The 26463-nt window shown below is 39.9% G+C and overlaps 2 long non-coding RNA genes across 3 annotated transcripts in view; both read left to right on the top strand.

Moving 5' to 3' along the window:
- LOC136405661 (uncharacterized) overlaps nt 1–8183 on the top strand; it is an 86811-nt gene extending 78628 nt beyond the window's left edge. Inside the window, exons 2-3 of the long non-coding RNA XR_010751551.1 lie at nt 5755–6622; nt 6852–8183. This is a non-coding gene — a long non-coding RNA (uncharacterized lncRNA). The remainder of the gene's footprint in view (nt 1–5754; nt 6623–6851) is intronic.
- An 8832-nt stretch (nt 8184–17015) lies between these two features.
- Nucleotides 17016–26463, top strand: part of LOC136406683 (uncharacterized) — a 56163-nt gene continuing 46715 nt past the window's right edge. For both annotated transcript variants that reach the window (XR_010751680.1, XR_010751679.1), the window contains exon 1: nt 17016–17135. This is a non-coding gene — a long non-coding RNA (uncharacterized lncRNA). The remainder of the gene's footprint in view (nt 17136–26463) is intronic.

The raw sequence follows: 26463 nt of genomic DNA, 5'->3' as shown, positions 1-26463 counted from the left end.
AATATGGTCTTTACAGAGATAATCAAGTTTAAGTGAGGTCCTGGGGTAGGCCCTAATCCAATATGACTGGTGTCTTTAGAAAAAAGAAATTAGAACACAAAGACACACAGAGGAAAGACAATATGAACAGACACAGGGGAAGATGGCCATCTGCAAGTGAAGGAACACCTGAGGCTGCCCGAAAGCAGAGTGAGGCCTGGAGCAGATCCTTGTCTAGAGCCTTCAGAGGAGGCATGGACTTGACGAAAGACGCCTGGATTTCCAGCTTTCAGGTCTGTGAGACAAGACAGTTCTATTATTCTAAACCACTCAGTCAGTGGCCACCCTAAGAAACCAGTATACTCACTGATCTGAGGTAAGCTTTATCATATATTTTCACCTGCAACTTGGGTGTTCATCTGAACTTTCCATTCTGTTTCAGTTGGGTTCTCTGACTATTCATGTATCCATACCATGGCACTTTAATTAAATAGTCTATACTATTTTTTATATTTGCTATAGGTCCCCTCCCCAGCTTGTTTTCTTTGTTGCAATTTTTCACCATACTCTTGCTTTATTTTTTTATAGAAAGATTATTGAAACAAGCAATCAAGCAAGTAAAAATATTGTTCCTCCAGAAAAAAAAAAAAAGAAGTTGGTATTTTTATCAGGATTGCAACATTCTTTATTTTATTCTCATTCAAACCATACTTTTCACCTAGCTGCCCGGTCCCTATCTCCAGAATCAGCGTCTCCCTTCTTCGGTCTTTAGAGTTGCCTAGATTCCCAATATGATTCAGTTGCTAAGAAAACATTTTCTCCACTGACTGTAAACTCCTTGGATACAAAGATCTCTGAAAAGTTCTTTCCTCCCCTCAGCAGAACTCTTCTGGACACATATTTAGTCTCAATAATTATACATCGAATAGATTCAAATTGCATAAATACCAATTTTAAAGTTGTAGAGGAAGACTTGTTGCAAATGAGTTGTTATTGAGACTTCTAAATAACCCAGGCTGTAATTTAGATAATATAGTGCAGAGAAGTGAAGGGTGGATTTGCAATCTTAAAACCTCAGTTATAATAATCTATCTATATTATATATAATTACATCATATATTACATTACTTACATAATAGATATTTATATATTCAATTATATCTGATATAATTTTATATATATACCATAATTATAAATATATATATATTTATGGTAAATACAATTATATCAATTATAAATAATATATGAATATATAATTATATTTTTATAATTTAATATTATAATTATATCCTTATAATATTTATACATATTAGTTACAATTATATATAACTACTTATATATAATTAATATAGTTATATATAACATTATACTATATTATGCATTGAATACATATATACTGTCATATGCAAAGTCCTATGTACTCCGCTAGATAATAACTTTCAGACCAGTTTCTGAGCTTCCCGCATGTTGGAATCTCGGCTCCGAAAGGCTCCCTCACCAGATGATTTGTGAGGGTGAGATGATCCCTAAAGCCTGCTGGGATGTCTAACCATCTCCACGGTCCCTGCTTGTTTCTTTCCATTTCTCCCGTGCTCACTCAGCTTCAACCATGCTGGCCTCTTTGCTTTTCCTTGTGTAGATCAAGGTCAGTCCTGCCTTCTCTCCTGGGAGCTCGCTTGCTGGAACTGTCCTTGTATATTTACTCAACATACTGTGTGATTTCCTTAAGTTGTAGCCTCCTCCGAGGCACTTCGTCATAGTCACCAGCCCTTCCCTGCCGCTTGGTAGCTAAGAGCCTGTCTTCTTAGTTACTCTTAACTTGCTTTACGTTTCTTCCTAGTCCTTATTTATATTTGAAATTCTATTGGATGCTTATTATTTTAATTGTCATCTCTCACCGAGATCTAAGCTCCCTAAGGAGAAAGACACAGTCCGACAGCACTTCAATAGCCTCTGGCTTATTGCAATGTATTTGGGGCTTAACAAGTATTTGTTGAGTAAATAAACAAATCAACTGACACAATGTAGTTTGTGTAAAATCCTTGGCACATAAAAGTTGTTTAATGGATGGTGCCTCCCTTTCCCACTTAAAACAGTGATTTATTGTTGTAGTCACACCGAACACACATGTAAAATATACCTTACTTTCCCCACAGTCCACCTCCTTGACCTCTGGTTGATAAAGACCTAAATAATCTGATTTCATTTGCTGAACTGCATGTTCTCCGCGTTATGCTTCCTTGGCCCAGACCCTTCTGCCGTTGACCAGAAGCCGCAGAATTTTTAAATGTTCCTTCCCTGCCATTAATCACGCTGATTCCTTGGGTTCTGGGTATGCTCATGCGTCCAATTATGTCTGGGCTGCGTGCCTTCCGGATGCCGGCAGAAAAGACATCTCTGTGTTGGCTCTGCACAGTCGCCTCTCCAGCCGGCAACGTGTCCCTCCGGGTGCTGATCATTTCACTGGTCCAGACGTAATGGTGCTTACTCTCCACTGAAATGGAAGATATTCCGGCCAGTTTGACTTCCTCACTCTTCAAACGGAAAGGTCTTGGCATCGCTGATTTTCTTTAAGATTTTGCAGAGCAATCGTCTAAGATTGAAGGAGGGAATCACCTGTCTTAATGGAAGTTTAGAAAAAGTGTGCAGTTTGGGAAAGTTTCTAACCCAGCTTGATATTTCTCTGCATTGTCAGGACCCTGGTACTCAGGAGCAGGGGAGACATGGAATTCAGCCTTTGTGGGGGCCCTTTTGACAGATATGAGGAGAGGGTCTCATCACCAATGGGGGAACAGGGCAAGCACCAAATGACTGAGAAAGAAACTGACACTCACTGGGTTTATACTGTGCACACGCCCCGATGCCGAGAGACGGCTCAGAAGCACGGAAGTATCACTGTGAGTAGAGCGTGCCTAGCGGGTTTATACTGTGTACAGGCCCCGATGCCGAGAGACGGCTCAGAAGCACGGAGGTATCACTGTGAGTAGTGCGTGCCTAGCGGGTTTATACTGTGTACAGGCCCCGATGCCGAGAGACGGCTCAGAAGCACGGAAGTATCACTGTGAGTAGTGCGTGCCTAGCGGGTTTAACACAAGGCTGGTTCAGAAACATCCTAATGCTTTGCCTCTTAGGTCCTGCTGTGGACTGAATCTTTGTGTCCCCCTCCCCTCCAAATCCTAAACTTAACCCTGAAAGTGATGGTATTAAGATGTAGCACTATAGGTGACAATTAGGTCGTAAGAGCAAAACCCTCGGAGAACCAGCCCAAGAAGCCTCGCTCGCCCATCCCACCACGTCAGGTTAGAAATAGGACAGACCTCTGTGAACCAGGAAGCCTGTTTTCACCAGACCGTGAATCTCCCAGAACCCGGATCTCGGATATCCCAACCTTCAGAAGTCTGAGAAATAATTTTTCTTTTCTTTTTTTTTTACTTATAAGCCACTCGGTTTACAGTATTTTCGTTATTGTAGCCCGAATGCACTAAGATAAGCCTTTCTTCTTGACTTTGCTTAGATTAGTGGTGCCCAAACTTCAGACATTCTGGTATATATACTATCCATATGATTGTGGTCATATCTGAATATCACCTTAGTATTATTTATTTTTATGTTTTTCTTCAAATCAACTTTAAAAAATTATATCAATTTATATCAAAGAAAATGTTGCATTGTTCATAAAACTCTTTGTTTTTGTTCATAGAAAGTAGCTATTAATTAAAAATTATTTGTTGTATCACCTAAAATTATATCATCTGTCACCAGTGGCCTGAGATTTTACCTTACTTTGAGAAAGACTGAAGTCAAATCTTTGACCTTAATCCCAGACCATTTGAATGACACCTTTGGGTTCTTATTTCTTGTCTGACTTTGTTAAGATCCTGAATCGCTCATTTGGTCTCAGCCCCAAATCATCTCTTTCCTCTTCTCTTTGTCTTCTATCTCTGCCACTGCAAATGCTAACCCCCCGGGGTCCATCTTCCTCTCTTCCTGCAGGAAGATTTAAGTTCCCAGCCAAAGCGAGGCGTCCCAGGTCTTCACGCCTGGCACACGGAAGTGACGTGAAGCGGGTGGGGGGGAAATGCACTCATTGAAAGAATGTCAACCATGAATCAAATACTGTTCTAGATACTTTGTAAACTGGACGGATTTCACATTTTCAAGACATTTATTGTAATCCCCATTTTCTAAGTAAGTAAAACAACGCTAAAGAGAACGTAGAAATTGTGCTAAGGTGAAGCATGGTAAAGCTGAGATGCAATCGGAGTTCTACCTGACAATAAAGTGTGCGCTCTTCCCAGTGAAAATCCTAAAGGAGAGAGTCCATGGGCATTGAAAGATATGATATGCAGGATTGATAAGCCCTCTTACACTGACAAAAAACTCAATCATTTTTGTGATTCAAATAGCTACAAAATATATGTGTTTCTGATTTAAGTTGCACTTAAGGTATGAAAAGACTGTTTTCACAGAGCCATTTAATGTTTAAGAGCCTTATAAATAGGATCAGGCAACTCAAGGTGGCTAACTGAGAAGATCTATTTCTTGTTTCAGCCTCAAATGTGCTGAAATGATACCTAATTCATAATGCCAGTATTGATATGCCCAGAGGGTAGAATCCTGTGACTACTTAATCTCCTGTTCCCTCAGAGCAGAGGACTGCCTAATCTTTCATTGTGTGAGGGCACCATCATTCATTTGAGCATTTCTCCCTTTTTGGATATTTAGGTTAATTTCATTTCTTTGCTTTTGTGAATAATTGTATTATTATTAGCTTTAAAGTCCTATATCATATATATTTTTAAATGGATTTCTACTCTAGTTTATGAGTTTAAAAGCATGTATGTGTGATAGATATTAATTTCTTTAAAAATTTTTTCTGTTTATATACATTCTGTGTGTCTCTATTTGTATGGTTGTCTTTTCCTCATTGACTTTCACGTTCCATGAAGACAGACATCATTTGTTCTGGGCAACACTGTGTTCTCAGATGACAGAATAGTACCAGCCACAAAAATAGGAAATATTAAACAAGAAAGGTTCTTACGGTTTATGTGGGAATTATATCAATTTTATTAATAAGAATTTTCCTTAGAATGCAAACATTATGCAAGCTAGCACAAAATTTTCATTTCATTGTTTATCAGCCTTTTGGCTAAGATCAACTATAAATTTTGACTTCAAGGACATTTTTTCCTGGTCAGGCAGGTCATCCTGAGTCCAGACGCCATGGTTTCTAGGTGTCACATAGATCTTACTACCTAGCAGATGTGGGTCAGAATATCTACTCTCCCACTATAAACTTTTCACTATAGAAAACACAGATATTCAACACTTCTCCTTGGGCCTTTCACATTTTAAATGATCAAATTCCATGCAGAAACAACAAGTGGGCAAGTGAATAAGTATTTGTTTAAAAATGAGAAGTCTGAAATGTGGAAAGAATTTATGAGTTATGAAGGGGAGACAACTTAATAATGAGAAATTATTATATAGGTCAAGCTTTATAAAAAACAAAAAAGGAAACATAAATGTTTGCATTGTGATAACATGCAAGTTTGAAAGGTTTACTGAATAACCCAATTTCAATTCTTAAAACACGTGAATACAGTGGGGATTTTATACATGCAATACATGTAATAAAACCTGTTTGACCCTCAGAGAGAATCTGCTTAGCTGTGAAGTGGCTTCCTTTCAGCTCTACTATGGGTCGACACTTAGTATTAATTCGCTCCGTTAATCTTTAAAAGTAGTTATTTTTGTTTTCCCATTTGACAGATGTGAAAACTGAGACGCAGGAAGTTGGAATGACCTGTTCCAGGACAGAAGCCTCCTAAGAAGCAGAAGCAGGATGCCAACCCAGACACTGAGATTACAAATTAATTTAGATATGTTTCCCCTTTACGAAATAATAATTTACAACTTTTAGTGGGCACCAATATGTACTGGGCACCAATCTAAGTGATTTGTTACATGCACTAACTCATTTAGACTTTCAAAACACTATTATGATTATTATTATTTTTTGGCAAATGAAGAACTAAAACAAAATGAGGCCAAGTAAGCAGACCTGAGTTATTCATTTGTAAGAGGTGAATCCAGGCTTCAGACTAGGCACAGAGGGGTGAAACTTACCCTCATCCCTTTTGTACCCTCTCCTTTTTCTCTCCCCTTCCCTTTCCTTCTCACTTTGACACGATTCTCCTCCTCCTAGACTTTCCCTCCTCTCCTGCCCATATCTGTCTCCCTTCTTCTTCCTCTTCAGCCAAAGATGATACCCACATATTGTCTTCTACCATTTTTGATTTTGAAATGACCCCAGCAACTAAAAACACATATATTACACTTGGGGGGGGGGGGCAAGGCTTAATATTGTAAAGATGTCAATTTTTCTAAATTAATTTGTAAATCTAAGCAATACTAGCTGAAATCTTAATAGATCATTAACACAAAATTGAGAATCCTGATACAAACTTAACTATATTTTGAAATTTGATGTATGATATTGATATCATTTTATATCACTGAGAAAAATAAAAATTAAAAATTTCAGAGGGAAAACTGCCCAAGTATCTAAAACATCGAATTTGTAAGTAATTTCTTATAATATAGTACATTCTGGAGAGGTCAAATATTTAAATAAAATGTTACCATAACATATTTTTAAAAAAAATTTTTTAAGATTTTATTTATTCATTATAGAGAGGGGACAGAGAAAGAGAGAGAGAGAGAGAGAGAGAGAGAGAGAGAGAAGGGGGGAGGAGCAGGAAGCATCAACTCCCATATGTGCCTTGACCAGGCAAGCCCAGGGTTTTGAACCGGCAACCTCAGCATTTCCAGGTTGACGCTTTATCCACTGCGCCACCACAGGTCAGGCAACCATAACATATTGAGATGAAAACATAGGTATTATGGTTTAGTATTTTGAAGCATAGAAGACATTTCTAAATATGACAAAAAAGCAGAAAGGCCTTTGAAAAATGAAAAATTCCAATTCAAAGTATTTTTAAAATTTCAGTGTAGCAAAACAAAACCGAACGAAAGGAAATACCAGTGTGGAAAGTCTGGGAGGAAATGAACATCCTTTTGCATTTTAGAGCAGCATCAATTGGTACAAAGTTTAAGAGGCGAGTTTGTCCATTATGCCAAGTTCATAATGTCCATTCTTTCCAGAACTTCTACTTAGCTTATGCAACCAATATTTATTAAAGTTCTAACATGTACCTGGCATTGTGATAGGTTCTGTCAAAAATAAGTGAATACAAAAAATATGGTCTCTGCCTTCCTGGATTCAAAATGTTTTCTTAAGGACTGAAGCACATTTTTCATCATGGCAACAAAGCTTAAGGTGTAGAGCCCCTCATTTGCATGACTCCATTCTAAAACCTTAGATAGTTTTGTCCTTGAATTTAAAATTTAGTTTTTAAAGATGGTACTCTTAACCCCCCCAAACCTGATTCTGGCCCTGCTTGGAATATAATTAAACTAACTTACAAAAATGTGCACTTACAGATTTTTCTTCATCATGCTTATGATTTTAGTAGAAAAGAAAATATGATCTAAATATAATATTAATAAAACAATATCAAATACTTATATAGTTATTCATTGATAGGTAATGCATTAAAGAAATCATGGCATAGCAACACAAGGTATCTTATGGAATTGACATGACATAATAAATCTTTGTTAATTGATATGGAAATATGTTTATTACATTGTTAAATGAAAAGTAGGTATCAATATAGCATTGGCTGTATAATTCATTTATGTAGAAAATTCTCTATAGTTATTTATATTTCTATGTATTTCTATATTTACTTTTGGTACAGTAAGTATATAATTTATATTTATATGTTCCTTTTACATAGTGACTTACCTGGCAGAATATTCTTTAAAATGGTAACATTGGTTATTTCTGGGTCAATAAAATTTGGACTAATTAAATTTTTTTTCTTATTCAAAATCTTATGCATTGCATAAATTTTTAATGGTGAGAATATTTTGCTCATTGACAAATATTGTGTTGCTTTTAAAGAAAAACTATATGACACAGATATGGAAAAAGTGTTAACAAAACACTGTGCACATTTTACATGTTTCTATGATCTAATTAATGTTCCTATATAGTCTGAAATTGGATGCAGCATAGAGTTAGTAATGTCTATGTAATAGGGTTGTGATCAACATTAAAAATATTCTTATTCAATCTGCATTTAAAAATGTTTCTTCACTGTGTATGTTATATTCATGTAATAAGTGATAATATTGATTCATAAACAAAAATATCAACCATGTATATTTCATGTATTAAGTAATCATTTTTATCTGCAAACTCATTAAATATATATTTGATATGTTTCTTCAAACATATCTTCAATATTGCTACTGTTGTTGTCTGTGCTTCTCAAAAAGCAACTCTGTACATATCTGACCCCTCTCTCTTTGTTGTTTATCTTTAAATTTTTCTTCATTCTGCATTTCATCTGCAGATTCCAGGGCTTAAACTCATCATTGCTAATTCTGTAGTGTTAATTCTGCTCTCCATTGCTTTTAACGCAGATTTCTATTTTATCATTGCATTTGTAATCTCTTTGGAATCTTCATCATACCGAACTCCTGTTTTTATTTCTAACTGCCTCTCAGCCAACTCCCTTCTTATCTCCACTTATTTTCATATAATCTCATCTTTCATCTCTTTATTCAGAGACTGTAGTTTTTATTTCTATTAAGATTACAAAGCAGACAATTTCTGCAATTTCTGGTGTCTTTAGTGACTTTTAAACTGTTCTTTTTCTGTAGCTTGATTGCTCTTTCCTCCTTTTAATGTGCGCAATATTTTCACTGGGACTGTTTATTTTTCTGTTTTCAGCGTTGTCATCTTTACACAGGGGTATCTATCGATGGTTGATGGAGGACTATATCATTCTCTTCCACTCAGCCCTAGATTATAGGTAAAATCCTCTGCTCAGATCTTTAGCAAAAGGACTGGTTGATACTCGAGGCTCAATGCCACATTTATGGTGTCCAGCAGTGATTTATTTACTGGTGATGTTGGTCTTATGAGGGACTCCCTATTCTTGAGGTATTGTTGACTTGCTGTGAGAAGGCAGTTTACTATAGTAATTAGTATATTAGCTATGCACATTAATGGTACTTTCAAAATTTGGGTTTACTGGCTTGACCTGTGGTGGCACAGTGGATAAAACATCGACCTGGAAATGCTGAGGTCGCCAGTTGGAAACACTGGGTTTGCCCGGTCAAGGCACATATGGGAGTTGATGCTTCCTGCTCCTCCTCCCTTCTCTCTCTCTCTCTCTCTCTCTAAAAAATGAGTAAATAAAAAAAATTTAATCTGGATCTACCAATCATTAAAAACCATTTAACCTCTTCATAACCCACTTTATCTGTAAAATGGACACTATAATAGCACATACCTCACTGTGTCTTACAAGGTTTGATATTGATGTCAGACATATACTGAACTGAACTACTTCAAACATATCAACTCACAGCATCCTCCTACCAATTTTTATTCTCATTATGCAGGTGAATAAATGGAGACAAGAATATGTTAAGTGACTTGCCCAAGTCTCATATCTTTTCAGGTGTAGAACTAGTTGCTAGTGAGTGTTTTGTATTTCACATCTGATAAATGTTTGCTTTCATTATTACCAGCAGGAAAATGTATTTATGGATAACTGAAAGCAGTGAGTAGTTCTTCCTTCTGGGATGACGAAGGCAGAGCGCAGGGTTCAACTTACATGCTTTTCCTTTTTCCATTGTATTCTAAGATGAAAATTTGCTATGGCTTAATTCCTCTCCCTCAAGGTATATGGAAACCCTAAAAATTATAATCATTGAAAATATTTAAAAGAAGTTCAAATTAGGGAATCTGGGGTAGAATGTGTGCGTGTGTGTGTGTATGTGTGTGTGTGTGTGTGTATCATCCTTTGCATCTATATATCTATAGGTACATATACGCCTATACACACAGCTACTTCAGACTGCATGTCCCATGCTCTGTCTGATGGGGCTGTGGCTGCACAGTCTAGCTGTGGTTAGCAGTTGTCACAGTCTCCGCTTTTCTGAGCCAAGGCCCAGGAAAGTGTGTTGATGTGTCTCTGCATTGTCCTTCACGTTGGCAGTTTTGATCTCCTGCAACTGACAAGGTATGTGTTAATGTCACCTGACAATTGTGTTTCTCCTTTCCACTTCATGAATATTATAATTAGAAGAAATTCCTCTAAGATTCTGCCAGTAGATTAGTTGTCAATCATTGTGTCTTGGTTTATTATGCACTCTCATCTCTTTCTGTATTTTCCTAGGTATTTTGTGATAAAAATCACAAACTCTGCAGTGGAGAATGCTCTTCAGTCACTCTGTGAAGCTGCTCTCGCCTCAGTTCCCCTTACTTCTCAACGGCACATGGGTACACAGACACACACCCACACACCGTTGGAGAACTTGAACATGCTTAATGACAATGGCACTATAACAACAAAGAAAGTCATGTTAACATTAAAGAAGAGCAAATGTAGGATAATTTTCTTCTTGCTCTGTGCCCCTTACTCTGTCTGTAATGGCAGGAGGTACTAAGTCAACCCTGATATAGCTGAAGATAGATTAGCAGCTGTGGGGGTTCAAGAATTTCAGCAAGTTTCCCTGAATTGTCAAAATTGTCAGCAAGAAAGCAAGATAGGAGGTCGTTTACACAGAGCGAGAGAGGTAAGAATGGGCCTGAGCTAAGAGAGACCTGGCAAAAATTTGCTAAGGCTACTGTTTCAAATGGAGATGAGGCACTGTTTATTAGGATAAGGACCTGTCTGGTGTGACAGAGACAAAAAGAGTGGCTTAAATAAGAAAGAAGTGTTATTCTCCTTCACGGAACCATCTCAGCATAAGCAACATAGACCTATTTAGCAGCTCCATAGTCTTGGGGAGCATAAACTCTTCTGTTTGGAGGTTCTGAGTTTTGTCCCTACCGACATCATCCAAGATTACTTCCCACCATGCCCACATTCAAGGCAAAAGAAGGAAGGATGAAGGACAGGAGAGCTCATGTACTGCCTTTGAAGCACTCATAGGAAGTGGAACACATCACTTACTTCATATTTCATTGCAGAAAGCTCAGCATGGTCACATCTAGCTGGCTGCAAAGGAAGCTGGGCTCTGTAGTCTTCAGCTGGGCAGCCATATGCAGAAATAAAACTTAGTGATTCCCTTATTAAAATAGGAAGGAAAGTTTGCAAATTGGTGGAAAACAACAGTCTATGCCATAGTCAATAAGGGTTATATATTTACAGGACCAAGTAAGTGGTTAAGTGAGCCAAGTTTACCTTTGGAAGTCTTCTTCTTTCTTTCCATTTGCCCTCATTTCAGTGTTTTCATGATTTTCCTCAAATGCTTAGTGACTTTTACTGCTATGTAGGACAGGGAAATTATATCTACCTCAGCTTACCATTTATGCTGTACTTTCAGGTGGTCAGCTGACCTCTGCTTGGACATTTTCAGAGCAAAACTCATGACTTCTTTGGATTGTTGAATAATTCTGATTTGTAGAATATTCCTTTTTTCCCCCAATTAACTTGATGTTGTTATAAAAATATGGCAGATAAAGTTCATGGCATGTTCAATAGTCTCTTCCACTTTCTTCACTACTAAAAAAGTCCAGTTTATTCATGGAGGACCTGGGGCCTTTTGATGGTTTAGGATTTAAACAATTCCCCAAGAATGCATCATGATTGATGTAATCTAGTCATCATATTCTTGTTGACCAGTCATGTTACCCAGTTCTGGACAGTGAGACAGCAGATGAAATCAGGGAATTGGGGATTGAAGACTTTTCCCACAAATTAAAACACACACACACACACACACACACATATCATACAGGCAATAATGTTTAAATAAATGCAGAATGTCCTTAAAGTCATGGAGAAAGCTGGTTGAATCAGCTACTGGCTTGGGCTGGTTGTATGCCACACACATTGATGTTTTACAGTTAGCGATTTTAATTGACTTAGAACTTAGCTAGAAACAGAAATTGAAGAGTCAATGCCTAAAGACAGGACACACACTGAGCCAGCTGAACTGAAGAGAGGAATTCTGGACCACGGAGTGCAGTGGTCCTGAAGGAAGTGGAGAGGGTTAAGAAGTCCAGGCAGTCAATGCAGAGAAGACAATGGAAGAGACAGGTAGGGAGCCTGACCAAGTGGTGGCGCATTGGATAGAGCATCAGACTGGGATGTGGAGGACCCAGGTTCGAGACCCTGAGGTCGCCAGCTTGAGCGCGGGCTCATCTGGTTTGCGCAAGGTTCACCAGCTTGAGCCCAAGGTCACTCTTGAGCAAGGGGTTGAGCAAGGGGTCACTCGGTCTGCTGTAGCCCTCTGGTCAAGGCACAAATGAGAAATCAATCAATGAACAACTAAGGAGCCGCAATAAAGAATTGGTGTTTCTCATCTCTCTCCCTTCCTGTTTGTCTATCCCTATCTGTCCCTCTCTCTGTCTCTGCCACAACAAAAAAGAAAAAAAAAAAGAGACAGGTAAGGAAATAAGAAGAGCTCATCCAGTAGAAAGGCTGGGCAGGAGGTAGAAAATCCTTGCTAAGTGACTCATAAGGTGACAGAAGAGTTAAGCCATTGGGATTGTGAAATTCAAAAGCTGGATTACAGCCTTTAAGATGTCTTCTAGGCCCATAATTAAATAAATATAGCAAGAGCAACCAGTAAATCTAAAGGGACAGATATACTCTATAGATGGAACCAAGAGAAGAAATGTAGGTAATGAAGAACTATTCTGGGACATAATTTTTGGGACTCAAGTGCTAAGAATGGACATCATGTATTTAAACTAGGGTATCAAGGCAGAACTTTTAGAAGTTCACCTGTCTGTATTATTAAAAATACTGGCCCTGGCTGGTTGGCTCAGTGGTAGAGTGTTGGCCTGGCGTGCAGGAGTCCTGGGTTTGACTCCTGGCCAGGACACACAGGAGAAGCGCCCATCTGCTTCTCCACCCCTCCCCCTCTCCTTCGTCTCTGTCTCTCTCTTCCCCTCCCGCAGCCAAGGTTCCATTGGAGCAAAGTTAGCCCGGGCACTGAAGACGGCTCTGTGGCCTCTGCCTCAGGCGCTAGAGTGGCTCTGGTTGCAACAGAGCAATGCCCCGGATGGCAGAGCATCGCCCCCTGGTGGGCATGCCGGGTGGATCCCGGTCGGGTGCATGCGGGAGTCTGTCTGACTGCCTCCCCGTTTCCAACTTCAGAAAAATACAAAAAAAAAAAAAAAAAAAATTAAAAGAAAATACTGACATGGAAACCTCATCCCCTCACGGCACACCTCCTCTCATTGGTTCCGGTTCCTCCTGTCTCTTGATATTTGACTTTATTTGTCTTCACTGTTGCCTTCTGGGTTCAGGGATTTCACTGGACTCCCAGCTCTCTCTAAGCATGTTGCCTCTAATTGTCTTCAACTCTTTGTTTTGGGTTTTGATTTGTTCACAGCCTGTGATTTAACACCCATCTGGACACAGTTCTGGGTAGCTGGCACCTTGGCTTGGTTTGTCTCGACTCCAGTCTGGGTGGGATCTGATAAAAGGTCAGATTATTCTTATCAAGTGTCCTTGTCCTAGCTTTGTCAGTTTCCTCAGATTGGAAAAGGTATATCAGAAATCAGTTTCCAAGGTAGGAAGACTCTTTCATATAAAAAGAATGAGGCTCCTTGCTTGAATGAAGGGAAATAGTCAGGTAAAGGCTGTTGGCTGACCAGTGTTAGAGCAAATGGCCTCTGACGGACCCTGGTAACATGCTGAAGGGTGCTGGGTGGCTTTGCTGAGATCTCATCCTTGATTGGCCACTTTTATCAACAGAGAGAGTGAAATGATTTCTTTCCTAATTATATTAGTTGAGATACTACCAGAGGTCTGATACAACACTTGACATCTCCTCGTATCATCCTGTCTTGTTCTGCTTGTCAAACAAGTTTGAAACTGTCACCAGCACCCTGACCAATTCACCCTGCCTTGTATTTCTTGACCTCAGACATCTGGAGAGTTGAGGCCCTGCCATCAAATCTCAAATTCTCATTCCTTCTAAGTACTAGCCATGCAGGTCCCTGGTTGAAAGGGAAAGATATTGGATATATGATCATCCTATTTCTGAACTCCCAATTCTCAGTCATGTTTCATTTTCTCCTTCAGAAATGATTAGGTGCTCTGCTAGACATGGCCTTGGCGTTCTGACCTGGACCTTCTACTGTGTTATCGGGTTTAACTCCCTCCTACTCTCTCTGTTTCTCCCTTGACATCAATAAGCTAGCTTTTCCCGTTTTGTTTTGTTTTCACCTCTAGCATTCTGAGTTCCTGTTTTATTCTTCGTATCTAGCATCCTCTGCCCCTCCGTCGTGTGAGATTTCCATTCTGTGAACCTTCTTATAGAGCCTGGATGGCATTTCCCCCCAGTGATGGCAGGGAAGGGACAGATAAGCGATTGCAAGCTTTCTTTCCAGGATACATAATTACATTTCTACAACAAATTATTGATTGCTAAGGTCATAGTGATAAAGTGATCAAAAAGACAGTTTCTGCCCTTAGAAAAACTCAAAGTCTTATGCAAAAAGGAAATAGAAAGAAAACACGCGCAGAGATACAAAAACAAGTAATTACAATATAGTGGGATAAACACTATAGAAGAGATACGCCTAAAACCGTAAGAATATTAATGATGGGGCAGTGTATTCTGTTTGTAAAGTAATAGAGAGCTATACAATCAATTCAATAATTAAATGCTTTTTTTCTCCTTCTATACTCAAAAAACTTAAAGTTTTTCAGAAAATTTTAGAATGCTAGAGATAACAGTATTCCTTGTATTATCTATGAGAGAATAGGTGTCAAAAGGCTCAGTGAATTTCCCCAAATCACTGAGCATATTCATCAATGCTGGAGTCTTGTGTATCAGTCAGAAAAATTAACACTGGCTGCTACAATAGACAGGGGCTCACAATCTCACCAGCTTAATCCAACAAAAGGGGCTCCCTCCTCCTTTATTCAAAACTGGTGTGGGCTCAGTGGTCTTCAGCCATCTGTGGGTATGCCATTTGTGGCACATAGATCCAAAATTGTTCTGGCAGGGGAAGAGAGGGGAGGGGAAGACATGTTAGCCCTTACCATCCTTCCCTGAATATGACAGGTGTCACTTTCTCTCATGATTCATTGGCATACACAAGCCTTATTGCCTTAAAAAAAAAAAAAGAAATGGCCAGACCTGTGGTGGTGCAGTGGATAAAGCATCAACCTGGAATGCTGAGGTCGCCAGTTCGAACCCCTAGGCTTGCCTGGTCAAGGCACATATGGGAGTTGATACTTCCAGCTCCTCCCCCTGTTCTCTCTATCTCTTTCTCTCTCTCTCTCTAGCAAAAATAAATAAATAAAATCTAAAAAAAATTATAAAAACAAAGAAATGCACAAGAATAGAAGAGATTATGGGGTCCAAACTATCTTCGCCCCACCTGACCCCCCTTGGGAATCTTTCTTTACTATCATTGGGTATTCTTCAATGCATGCGGGTGATGGCGGTGAAGCACAGAGTGTATGTCTGAGTTGGAGAAATGGATGGATGGGTGGGTTGGAGGACAGATGGATGAATACATGTGAGATACTTTCTACCTCGTTACCCTCATTATTTTAGCTGATCTTCTTAGCCAGGCTGGTGTTTATTTATTTATTTATTTATTTATTTATTTATTTATTTATTTTTACCCTACCTTTGTAATTCGTTGACCCTGATGCTCTTCAGGGGAAGGGCACAGACATCCTTTTGTCCAATAGAATGCAAGAGAACAATGATCATGCAGCAGAGGCCATCATTGTGTTAATCATTTGGTGACGAGGACTGCAGGATAAAATGCCTGGCGTAGTAAATAAGAACATTAGGGCTGTCATTGAAAGCAAAGGTCAGTATTATACCTGCTTGCTGATAGGCGAGATTAATATACTCTTTGCTATTAATAATAGTAATTGGACTCTATTGCTTTAGCTCTGTAGGTCTCCTTGATAGGAACAGTTTAATGTTCTTCCTGAGCATGACTTGGCATATTTCAGTACGTCGTTGCAAGCATTGAAAATCGGTGCCAGGATCTTCTTATCATTTTATTAGCTTTTTGGCACTTTGATTTTGTGTTTGTATTGGGCTCCCTTGTCTCTTGCTGAAACAGCGGGGATTTTTATATGGAAAGCAAAAGACCATTTCTTAACAACAGCATTTTCTATTTGGGGGGCGTAACCATAGATTTTTTTTTTTTTTGTATATTTTGCACCATTTAGCAAAGTCACTGTTGCAGATTAAGAGGAGAGACATCCTTGTCAGGACAATTAACACTTGCAGTAGAAAACTCTTCTTAGCCTTGGGGGAAAAAAGCTTCAGTTGAGGTTGTCATACTGAGAAACCTTTTTGGTATTGGGAGTAGGGGGTGGGTAGAGGAGCGGGGGGCAGAGGGGAGAAACAGAACACTGGGTGTTTGGTGAGCAGATGATCAGCCTCTTTTCTGTAACAGTTTCTCTATCAAGATCACCTCTGAGGACTCTGCAGAGGGTTTGCAGAGGTATAGAAATGTGCCAGGACAAACAACCATTGTTTAAAGGCTAAACGGGTGGAGGGTGCTTTTAGGAGTGTCCTCATTCGGATGAATCTTCATCTGCCTAGGATTGTCTCTGATTTTTCCAATTGTGGATGAAGGCACGAAAGACCTCTATTAAAATGAACCATGGTTACCTAGCAGGGGTGAAGCACTTACTCTTTATCGTTAATGTCTTACTGTGAATAATTAACATGAGGTTTCTCGCCTTAGCTAAGCCTTAAGAAGTATGTGGTAATGTTTAAAAACTTAAAATGCGTGGCATGTCAAGAGTTTACAATGCCAACTGAGTTATTCACCCATTTTTTCTTATAATAATCTTGTGAGATAAAAAAAAGGCAGAGGGGAGAGCTGGTCTCCAGGAACAGGCGAAGAGTCCAGGCTCTGGCTGGTGAATCAGTTTCCTGTTCAAGGGCATACCACAGGGCTAGATTATAGATTAAGAAGTGAGGGCAGGGGCGGAGGAAATGGAGCCCTCATACGGGAGGGTCAGTTCTTGTTGGCCCAGTGGGGAGCTCACTGAATAACTAAGGTAGGTGTGAGAGTTTGAAAGGGGTTCAGGTTAGAGAGAGAGGCTACTAACAATAGTTGTGTTATTTACCTTATCTTGAGTGTCTCTTACAGGCTAAGTGCCAGACTAGGCTTTTCTATCTACCTTGTTAGCTCGCCCTCTTTATAATCCTGCAAGGTGGGTCATATCCCAAATCTGCAGATGAAAAAAACAGGTGCTTAGAAAAATTTAAAATCTCGCACAAGGACAAGTGGCAAACTCTTTTTCCTCTTTCTCAGCCCCGCAGTGTTCTCTCAGTGTCCCCTGCTGTCCCCTGCAACCATGCAGGAGAGCAAACAGAGGAAAGGTCAGGGCAGGGCCTGGAAAACAAACTCCCCCTTCCTCACCTCCATCTCAGGCTTGGCTTTTCTGCCCTTCGCCTCTCTGTTACCTCTGCAATCTGGCAAAGAACAGAAACCGGTGCACACACTGACCAAAGAGAGGGTTTCCAAATTTCTACCTGGGTTCTCCCTTTCAGCTTCCAGTTTCTCCTTCTCCCTTCAGATCCACTATGTGAAACCGTTCACATGTTTATCTCAGTAACTTTTCTGTTATTGTTAACGTTAACCAATAACTTTTTTACTTTTAATAAACAAGGCAGTTTTTCTCTCCTGTCGAACAGCCTGGTCGCCATTCATCTCCTTACTGTGTCCAGAATCACCCCCAATTACCTGCAGATGCGATGCAACTGAACATATTGGTTTTTGCACCAGATTCCCCCCGCCCCCAACCAGAAGTCATTAAGGGCAAAACGTGGGTGATATAATGGAAGGAAGGCCAAGGCTTTAACTTTCTCTAGGCAGTAGCTACCACAGTTGCTATAATCTGGAATTATTCTCTCCTTGACTGAAAGGTAGCCACCTCTTGGGTAAAAGGTAGCAGCTGGTTTACAGTGTACATTAATACAACATAATCATCAAACAAGCAGCATGTGACGTTGAGCTGATGATGCACTTGATTGACAAGGCTGACGGTGGTTCAGTGGACTCAGAGGTATTTTTTAGCTTTCATCTCCCTGTTGAATGACCTTGACCAGGCAGCTTAATTTCTCCACCACTCAGTCTCCTCATCTGTAAAATGGGGATACTGGCATGTACCTAGAGCACAGAGGCATTGTCCCAATTAATTAACTCAGGCAAAGTCCTCTGAGATGCCCGGATAAATGGTGCCACGCGATTGCAGGTGATTAGTATCCTTATTATTCTGACACTCTCCCGTAAGGCCCATCAATCAAATCCGGTTCTAGCTGAACTGGGCAGAGCGATGGATTCTGCCACTGCATCCAATGGCACTGTGCCCTGAAGATAAAGCCTGTCACACACAATGTCTCCCCAGAGGAAGCTTAAGCTGGTTGCTATATTGATGTAGGTGATCTGCCTGCCAGGAGGCACACAGGCCGTTTAACTAGAGCTAATTATGGCCAGCAATAATGCCAGAGCTGGGAACTCACCTCTGATTAGGAGAGGATGTTCAGAGAAACTCTTTCTGAGCTAGATAAGCAGGCTGAATTTTCTGCACCATCGGTATGGGCAGCATTCGGGAGGATGTCAGGACACCTCCCATTTTAGAGGAAGGACATTGGCGATGTTTTTCTAGAGGGGTACAGAACCAGAGAGAATTGCTACCTCTGCAAATTGCCCCCTTTGTGACATTCATCATGTATTGATTTTGGCCACTTTTTTTTTTTGCTGGTTGCACAAATATTATATGTTTGTTCTTTGAATAGACATGAAGGGCTAGAGCGAGTTGGCAAGCAAGACAGGTAAGATGGAGTCCCCAGTCTCTGTGGAGCTTTTCATCAAAGACAGAGCAAGGTAGATGGAAACAAAGAAAACATATAAAGTGGAGGAAGTTGGAGTTTTGAAAGCCACCTGCCATGATTAGTGTAGGTCTTTTGTGTGGTGTGGTCGATGTTACGAATCATAACATCATAAGCTACAAATATGTGTGATGTATTAATAAAAATGTCCTCATTTCCACGACTACCATCTTAGTGCAAATTACTGTCATTTCTCCACTGGACTACTTTGATAACCTGCTGGCTGGTGTCCCCTGTTTCAACCCTGGCCCCTCTGGAGTCTATTCAACACACACCAGATATCTCTGAGCAAGTTCCTTTTTTTGTATAAGTGTTTTAAGACTTCCTCTCCATTGACTTAGAATCAAATTTAAACTCCTGCCATTGCTTTCTGGGTTTTATTGCTCATCTTTTAACTAAACTAATTCTAAAATCCAGCTGTTCTCCAAGCTCCATCCATGATCGTTTCCTTTCAATGTCCTAAAAGCCAAGCCATTTCCTGCCCCAGGGCTTTTGCATCTGCCCTTCCTGGAATGTTTTTCCCTAAGTGACTTTCATTGGCTAGACCTCAATCCTCAAAATGTCTCAATTTAAATGTCACATATTCAGAAGGTCTTATCTAAATCATCATCTTCCCCACCTTGCCAACATCCTGTGCATTGCTGCTACCCTTCATAGTATGTTTTATTAGCTGTAATTCTTTATTTACTCCTTCATTCATTCACTCATTCATTCATTTACTATCTCCTACAGAAGGCACCTCTAAGATGGAAAGAACTTGCCTTCACCCTTCATTTATCAGTACTTAGTACAATACCTGTACAAACCAATATTAGATTTCTGAATGGCATTGAATAACAACTACCCTTTTGAAACACCTCTGTCTGCTGTGTATTGTACTATATTCTTTAGATACAAAACTCAGTTTTCCATGCAACAACCTTGAGAGGTTGGTGTCACTTAGCTTAAGTTTTCATACAATTGAATTGAGGTTTAGAATACTGAGACTTGTTGAAGATCACACCTCAAATTTAGGGGGAAAATATCTCAATTACAGGACTCCCTAGCACCAGAGTCAGGGCGTTGGTCCCATCGTTCCTTGGTTTAGGGAACTGGATGAGCAATCCAAATGAAAGGATCAATCATAAATCCATTCTCAATGGCATTGAACAAGGATTGGCTTGAAGGGCATTTTTAGGAAATTGAATCTAAGAGAAAGGCCCAAATTGTACGTACCTTTGTGAAGTACTACAATCCAGGTAATGACTTTATAGAGAAGAATTAGTAAAAACCTTGAAATGGATAAGCCAAAACACCCTTTTACTGCCTTCTCCAGAAATCTTCCCATTTATTTTTCAACTACTTCTTGCCTGGGGACATCTTAATTTGTTGGCTCCTGATTACTGCTTCCTAGTAGAAAGTTTCTAAAGTGTGAAAATCTTTTCATTTTAGGTTCACTTTGACTCATTTAAGAATCTAGCACAGTTTAGAATCTTAGCAGATAAAGAGCAAAAAAAAAAAAAGCATAATATGTTTTCTGGCTTTTTTTTTTCTCAAGCTTTGACATTTAACATGTGATATTTTGTCTGTGGGCTGAAGAGCTCTCCTAATTAATACAGACAAACAGACGAGATTTATAAATGAGACATTCAAGTAAAGGGTGGTTCTTTTACTGCCAAAATAAAAAAAATAAAGCGTTTTTAGATGTTCAGGATTTTTAAAATCATAATATGAATATTTTTTCCAGAAAGATAGTTGTTTTTTTTCAGGATTATTTTGCTGAAGGGTTTCCAGTAGGCTATGATGATAGTAAAAAGTTGTTAAGATAAAACCATGTATGTATTTAAGTCATCAAATCTCAACTAGAGCAATCCAAACAAACATCAAGACACACAGAGATGAAATCTCAAATACGGTGGCACAGCGGTAGACCGCTGGGCGACAAAGAACTAAACTAAATTCAGAAGCATTCGTTACAATCAAATAACATGTTTGTCTCCTAGAGCAGTGGTCCCCAACCTTTTTGGGGCTGCGGATGGGTTTAATGTCAGAAAATATTTTCACGGACCGGCCTTTAGTGGGACGGATAAATGTATCAAGTGACCGAAACAAGCATCAAGAGTGAGTCTTAGATGGATGTAACAGAGAGAATCTGGTCATTAAAAAAAAATAGAACATCGTTCAGACTTAAATATAAATAAAACGGAAATAATGTAAGTTATTTATTCTTTCTCTTCTTACCGGTACCAAAGGGCCCACGGACTGGTACCGGTCTATGGCCTGAGGGTTGGGGACCACTGTCCTAGAGACTAGGACATGCTCAATACCAAGAGAGGTCCTGGGTAGTAAAAGGTAAAACAACTCTCTCTTGACCTTTAGGAACTGTTGGTGATGACAGGGACAGCAATTGCTCAACCCTTATAAAGTGATCAGTGTTAGGATAAAGGTAGTCACAGGGTTTTGTGAGAAGACAGAAAGTCAAGCCTTAAATCCAGGATGGCAGAATCGTGGCAGACTTCCTAGAGGAGGTGACACCTGGACTGAATCTTAATGCAATATCTTAATTGTCAGGAACATAAGGGTGAACGAAGGTGAACGGAAGCTTCCTTTTTGTTTATTAGCTCATTCCTTTAGCTGCAACTGGTTTTCTGTTCATCCAGAGAAAAGTATTGCCCCACCCATTTTCCAGACTCACATTTCTTTTTTTTTTTTTTTTTCATTTTTCCAAAGCTGGAAACAGGGAGGCAGTCAGACAGACTCCCACATGTGCCCGACCGGGATCCACCCGGCACGCCCACCAGGGGGCGATGCTCTGCCCATCTTGGGGTGTCGCTCTGTTGCATCCAGAGCCATCCTAGCACCTGAGGCAGAGGCTACAGAGCCATGCTCAGTGCCCGGGCCATCTTTGCTCCAATGGAGCCTCGCTGCGGGAGGGGAAGAGAGAGACAGAGAGGAAGGAGAGGGGGAGGGGTGGAGAAGCAGATGGGCGCTTCTCCTGTGTGCCCTGGCCGGGAATCGAACCTGGGACTCCTGCACGCCAGGCCAACGCTCTACCACTGAGCCAACTGGCCAGGGTCAGACTCACATTTCTTTAGACAGGAAAGGACTATTTTCACCAGCAACCATTTGAAAAATCCAAGTGAAAGATTCAGAGTTTCCTAGATTGAATTTCCTTTTGAACCCTTAGTCCAACCATTTTGGCCAAGGAAGCGTTGTTCTCTGACTGGTCTAGCTCTGACCCATCCAATGGGCCTGGAATAGTTCTCTAAGGTGTCAGCTTTCATCTAAAACCTGTGACTTCATATGTTGACTAGGAAATCCTGAAATGAGAAGGGGAACTGACCAGCTGAAACAGTTGATATTTCTAGGGACTACCTTTCAACCCACCAGTCAAGGCTAGAGTAATTAAGCCACTGTAGATACAATTTAGGTTGCATTTTCCTACTGAGAGACTATCAGACAAGAACAAACAAACATTTGCTCATTTATTTTCTGTGCTAACCCCTTTGCTAATGTGTATTACTTCCACCATCTCATAAAAATTCTTACTTCAACCTTCGAAGATAAGCATTGAGTATGAGAAACTGAGAGGTTGAATAACCCTTAGATCACATGGATGAAGAAGTCACAGAGACTTAATTTGTTTTTAATTAGCAATTCTATGTTCCCTCTACTCCACCACGTGGGATTTTGGGAAAACATTATCGTAGCAGAATGCCGAGTCTTTCAAATGGCCAGAGGTTGTGCAAATAGGAGCATTGTTTTGTTTTCTTTTTTGCTGACTTTATGATAAGATGGTCTTCTTTCTTCATATTTTAATGTGCTGTGTCAGGAGGAAATGCATAATGAGTGCTCTGGACTTTCCGTTTTTTGAGCTGATTCTGTAAGACATATCACATGTCTCTTCCTTAGAGAGAGTAATTAATGAAGTGTATTGTTATTTCCATATGATACCCATCTCTGGAAGTATTTCTCTTCAGGGCGCACAATGTGGTGGGGAGGGAAGGGGAGGAAGAATGCTTATAATTGTCAATTCCTACATTCCTTTTGAACATTCTCCCAATAGGATGGCACAAGAAAACATCAATAATTAATTGGGAAATACCCCTTCATCTTTATAGAGAGCTCTCCCTAATGAAGCTTGGGTGACAATTCTTTTGAAAGGGTCAGAATTACTTGGTCTCCATTTGGGTACTGGCAGACTATGGGGGGAGGGGTGACTTGGCAAACACCAGGTTTGAGTCCCTCATTGGAAAGTCAATAACTGCTCCTTCGGTTGGTTCCTTGTTCACTTCATCAACGCCGCACAGAGTTCCCTGGGAAGTTTTTCTCCCTCTCTCCGGTAAACATAAGGCTTAGTTACAGAAGCAAAAAAGATGTGTAAATACAGAGGGGAAAAAAATGGTGTATCTCATTTTATTACTCTTCTGTGTAATAGTAGTAAAAGTTTTGTAGGGAGTATTGTATACAGTAAAACAATCATTTGTCAAAGGGTAAAACTTACTGAACACCAATGCTCTGTTTTTAAAAGATCCCTTGTGTGTCATGAACTACATAGTGCTCATAAAAAGCTGTACTCTGGGGTTATTCTTTGCTTCCTCAATTACTAGAGATTTCTGAAGTCTCTCCAGGAAGGCGGATTAAACATTTATTGTCAGGACACACCAGGCTGCACTTTGTCCCATGCTTTGACACATTCATTAGGCCAGACACTAAATTTTCAACTACTGAATCTATAAAGTACGACATGCGCGCATGCGTGCGCACGCGCACACACACAAGTTAAAAGTAGTGAAGGAGAAGGAAAAGCAACAGCCACCAGCCCCATGCGCTGCAGTTCTGGAGACTCTGTCCTTGGCCTGTCACGTTAGTCTGACTGTTCACTACACCCAGTGGCCCCTTAATGAATGTTACCTGGACTTACGTTGCAGTCCTAGACTGCTATGGTTATTTACTATTGGGTAGCAGAAGAAAATCAGAAAGTAGCTATTTTTTTCATCCGTAGTCTGTGGTGGAGAGTTGGTATGACTCATGTAGCAGATGAGAAACTTGCCGACGTCCCTCCCAGTGAATTGGCAGGGACAGAAGAATTTTATATAACGATCCCTGCAAGATGAAGACATCTGCAGAGTAAGGTAACAGCCATTTCAAGGATGTGGTCATTCAGGAACTCTGATTTGACAGACTAGCATGAATTATATGTGCAAAATTAAATTACTGCTCTGACATGTAAAACGATTGAATGTTGTCATTTCCAATCTTACAACAAGAAAAAAGCTGAACAACCCCAAAAATCAATGACTCTTTCTTGGACCAATCAGAGAGTTGAGGTCTCAGGGCAAATCATCAGGCTGGAATCGAAAGAGATAGATGCATTAGAGGGATATCACCTGGATCTGCTTATCTGGACAGAAGTCTAGAGCCATAAACTGGTGGTCACACTAAGTGGTAATTTGATGAATTGCTGGAGGCCAAGTGTGGATGAGCATGATGCTGAGAAACATCTGTTGGACGCTGTCTGGGGTGTGTGTGTGTGTGTGTGGGGGGTGCAATTCTCTGGGTTTTACCTCCAGGACCTCAACCAGGTTCTTGTGGTAAAGCTCCCTCCCATGAGATAAGAGTCCCTCATGCCCCTAGCAAACAGAAGGGAGAGTGATCTTTGGGAACTATATCCACAGCCTTCTCCATAACAAGGGCCCCCTGAAAGCTTTGCCAGAGTCTAATGATTACCCAGCTTGAGGACTGGACTTCTTCCCACTCTAACCCCTTTCAGCTTCTGGCCTCACTTAAAGGGCAAAGAACTGTCTTCAGGGTTTAGTGCCTCAAGGAAATCGATTGGGAAAGCAACAACTATGGAAGGGAATAGTGGGCTGGAGGTAGAAATTACGCCGGAGGAAAAAATGGTCCATTATAGGACTGACATTTAATCAGGAGATTACAGAACAGAAATCATTTATGCAGGTCAAAACTAAGAAAATCTATTAGAGAATAAAAATGTATCGTTATTAATTCACTAATTCTGATAAATGTAGCATACCGATGATAGGAAAAATTTGTTGTGGTTTATATGGGAACTCTCTGTACTATCTTCATAAAATTTCTGTAAATCTGAATTTGTTTTAAAATTAAAAAAAAATTAAAAATATATACACACTAAGGGAGACTAATACTTGAGTAAACAATGTAACCATTTTAGGGAAACAGCAGTTGTTTCTCTCTTTTGAGGAAAAAACCTGAACTTATCAGCAATTTCAGTAAAGCCGGGATTTCTCAGGTATAGAACTCGCCCATATCTTCAGGATGTAAGAGTGCTGATTGCCCATCTTGGCAACTAATATTGACTTGTGAAACTCAGACTTAAAATAATTACATGATTTTTACTGTGCTTTTCAGATATAAAAGACTACATATACATATACATATACACATACACATACATATACACATACACATACATATACATATACACATACACGTACATATACACATACACATACACATACACATACATATACATATACACATACACATACACATACACATACATATACATATACATGTACACATACACATACACATACACGTACATGTACATATACATATACACATGCACATACACATACACATACATGTACATATACACATACACATACATATACACGTACATGTACATATACATGTACATGTACATATACATATACACATATACATACACATACACATACACATACATATACATATACATATACATATACATATACATGTGGACTGGATTGCCATTTCTTAAAATGCATACTGAATACCCATTAGTACTCGTTCCGTGCTTGGTGTTGATGGAAAATCCATCTTTACCCATAAAGCAATCGATTTTTGGAAGCGTCTTTTTCATATATTACTGATTTGTATTCTGTAAAGCCCACTGTTACAGGACGGTTTGTTTGAGTGTCATCCTCTCTCTCTCTCTCTCTCTCTCTCTCTCTGTCTGTCTTTGCTTGGGCTCCCTGGTTTATTCAAGTTACCAAAGGGCAGAAATAGCTGCCGCTTTGGCAGAGCTCCCGCTCTTTTCCCGTAGGGGATACTCACCATTTCCCAGTGCACATGTTCAAAGGCAGACGACGCTCCAGTGCAGAGCCGTCCTCCTCCTTCCAGCCACTGCCGAACCACCACCTGCGGGAGCTCCTGTTCAAAGCTGGGCCACTCAGCCCATATGCATCTCCTCCAGTGTTTTATTTGGCAATCTGTTTCGGCTTCGCAAGGGAGCTAGCGAATTATGGATTGCTCATTTTGTCAAAGTCATCATTGATGACAATTCCGGCATCAAGAGGCTCGTTTTGTTCTGCAGATGTTTTTATCAAATAGAAGATAAATCATGATTCCCCATCGAATTTTGTGTTGTTCTTCTGAGAATAATGGAGGGGACAAATAAAAACCCTCTCATTAATAAAGAAAGAAAGGAATAGACTTACGAGGATCACGAGTGCGTGATCTTCAGAGATGCAGGCACACACTGGT

Source organism: Saccopteryx leptura, chromosome 5 (assembly GCF_036850995.1).
Source record: "Saccopteryx leptura isolate mSacLep1 chromosome 5, mSacLep1_pri_phased_curated, whole genome shotgun sequence".
Lineage (NCBI taxonomy): Eukaryota > Metazoa > Chordata > Mammalia > Chiroptera > Emballonuridae > Saccopteryx > Saccopteryx leptura.
This window is presented reverse-complemented; position numbering and strand designations above follow the sequence as displayed.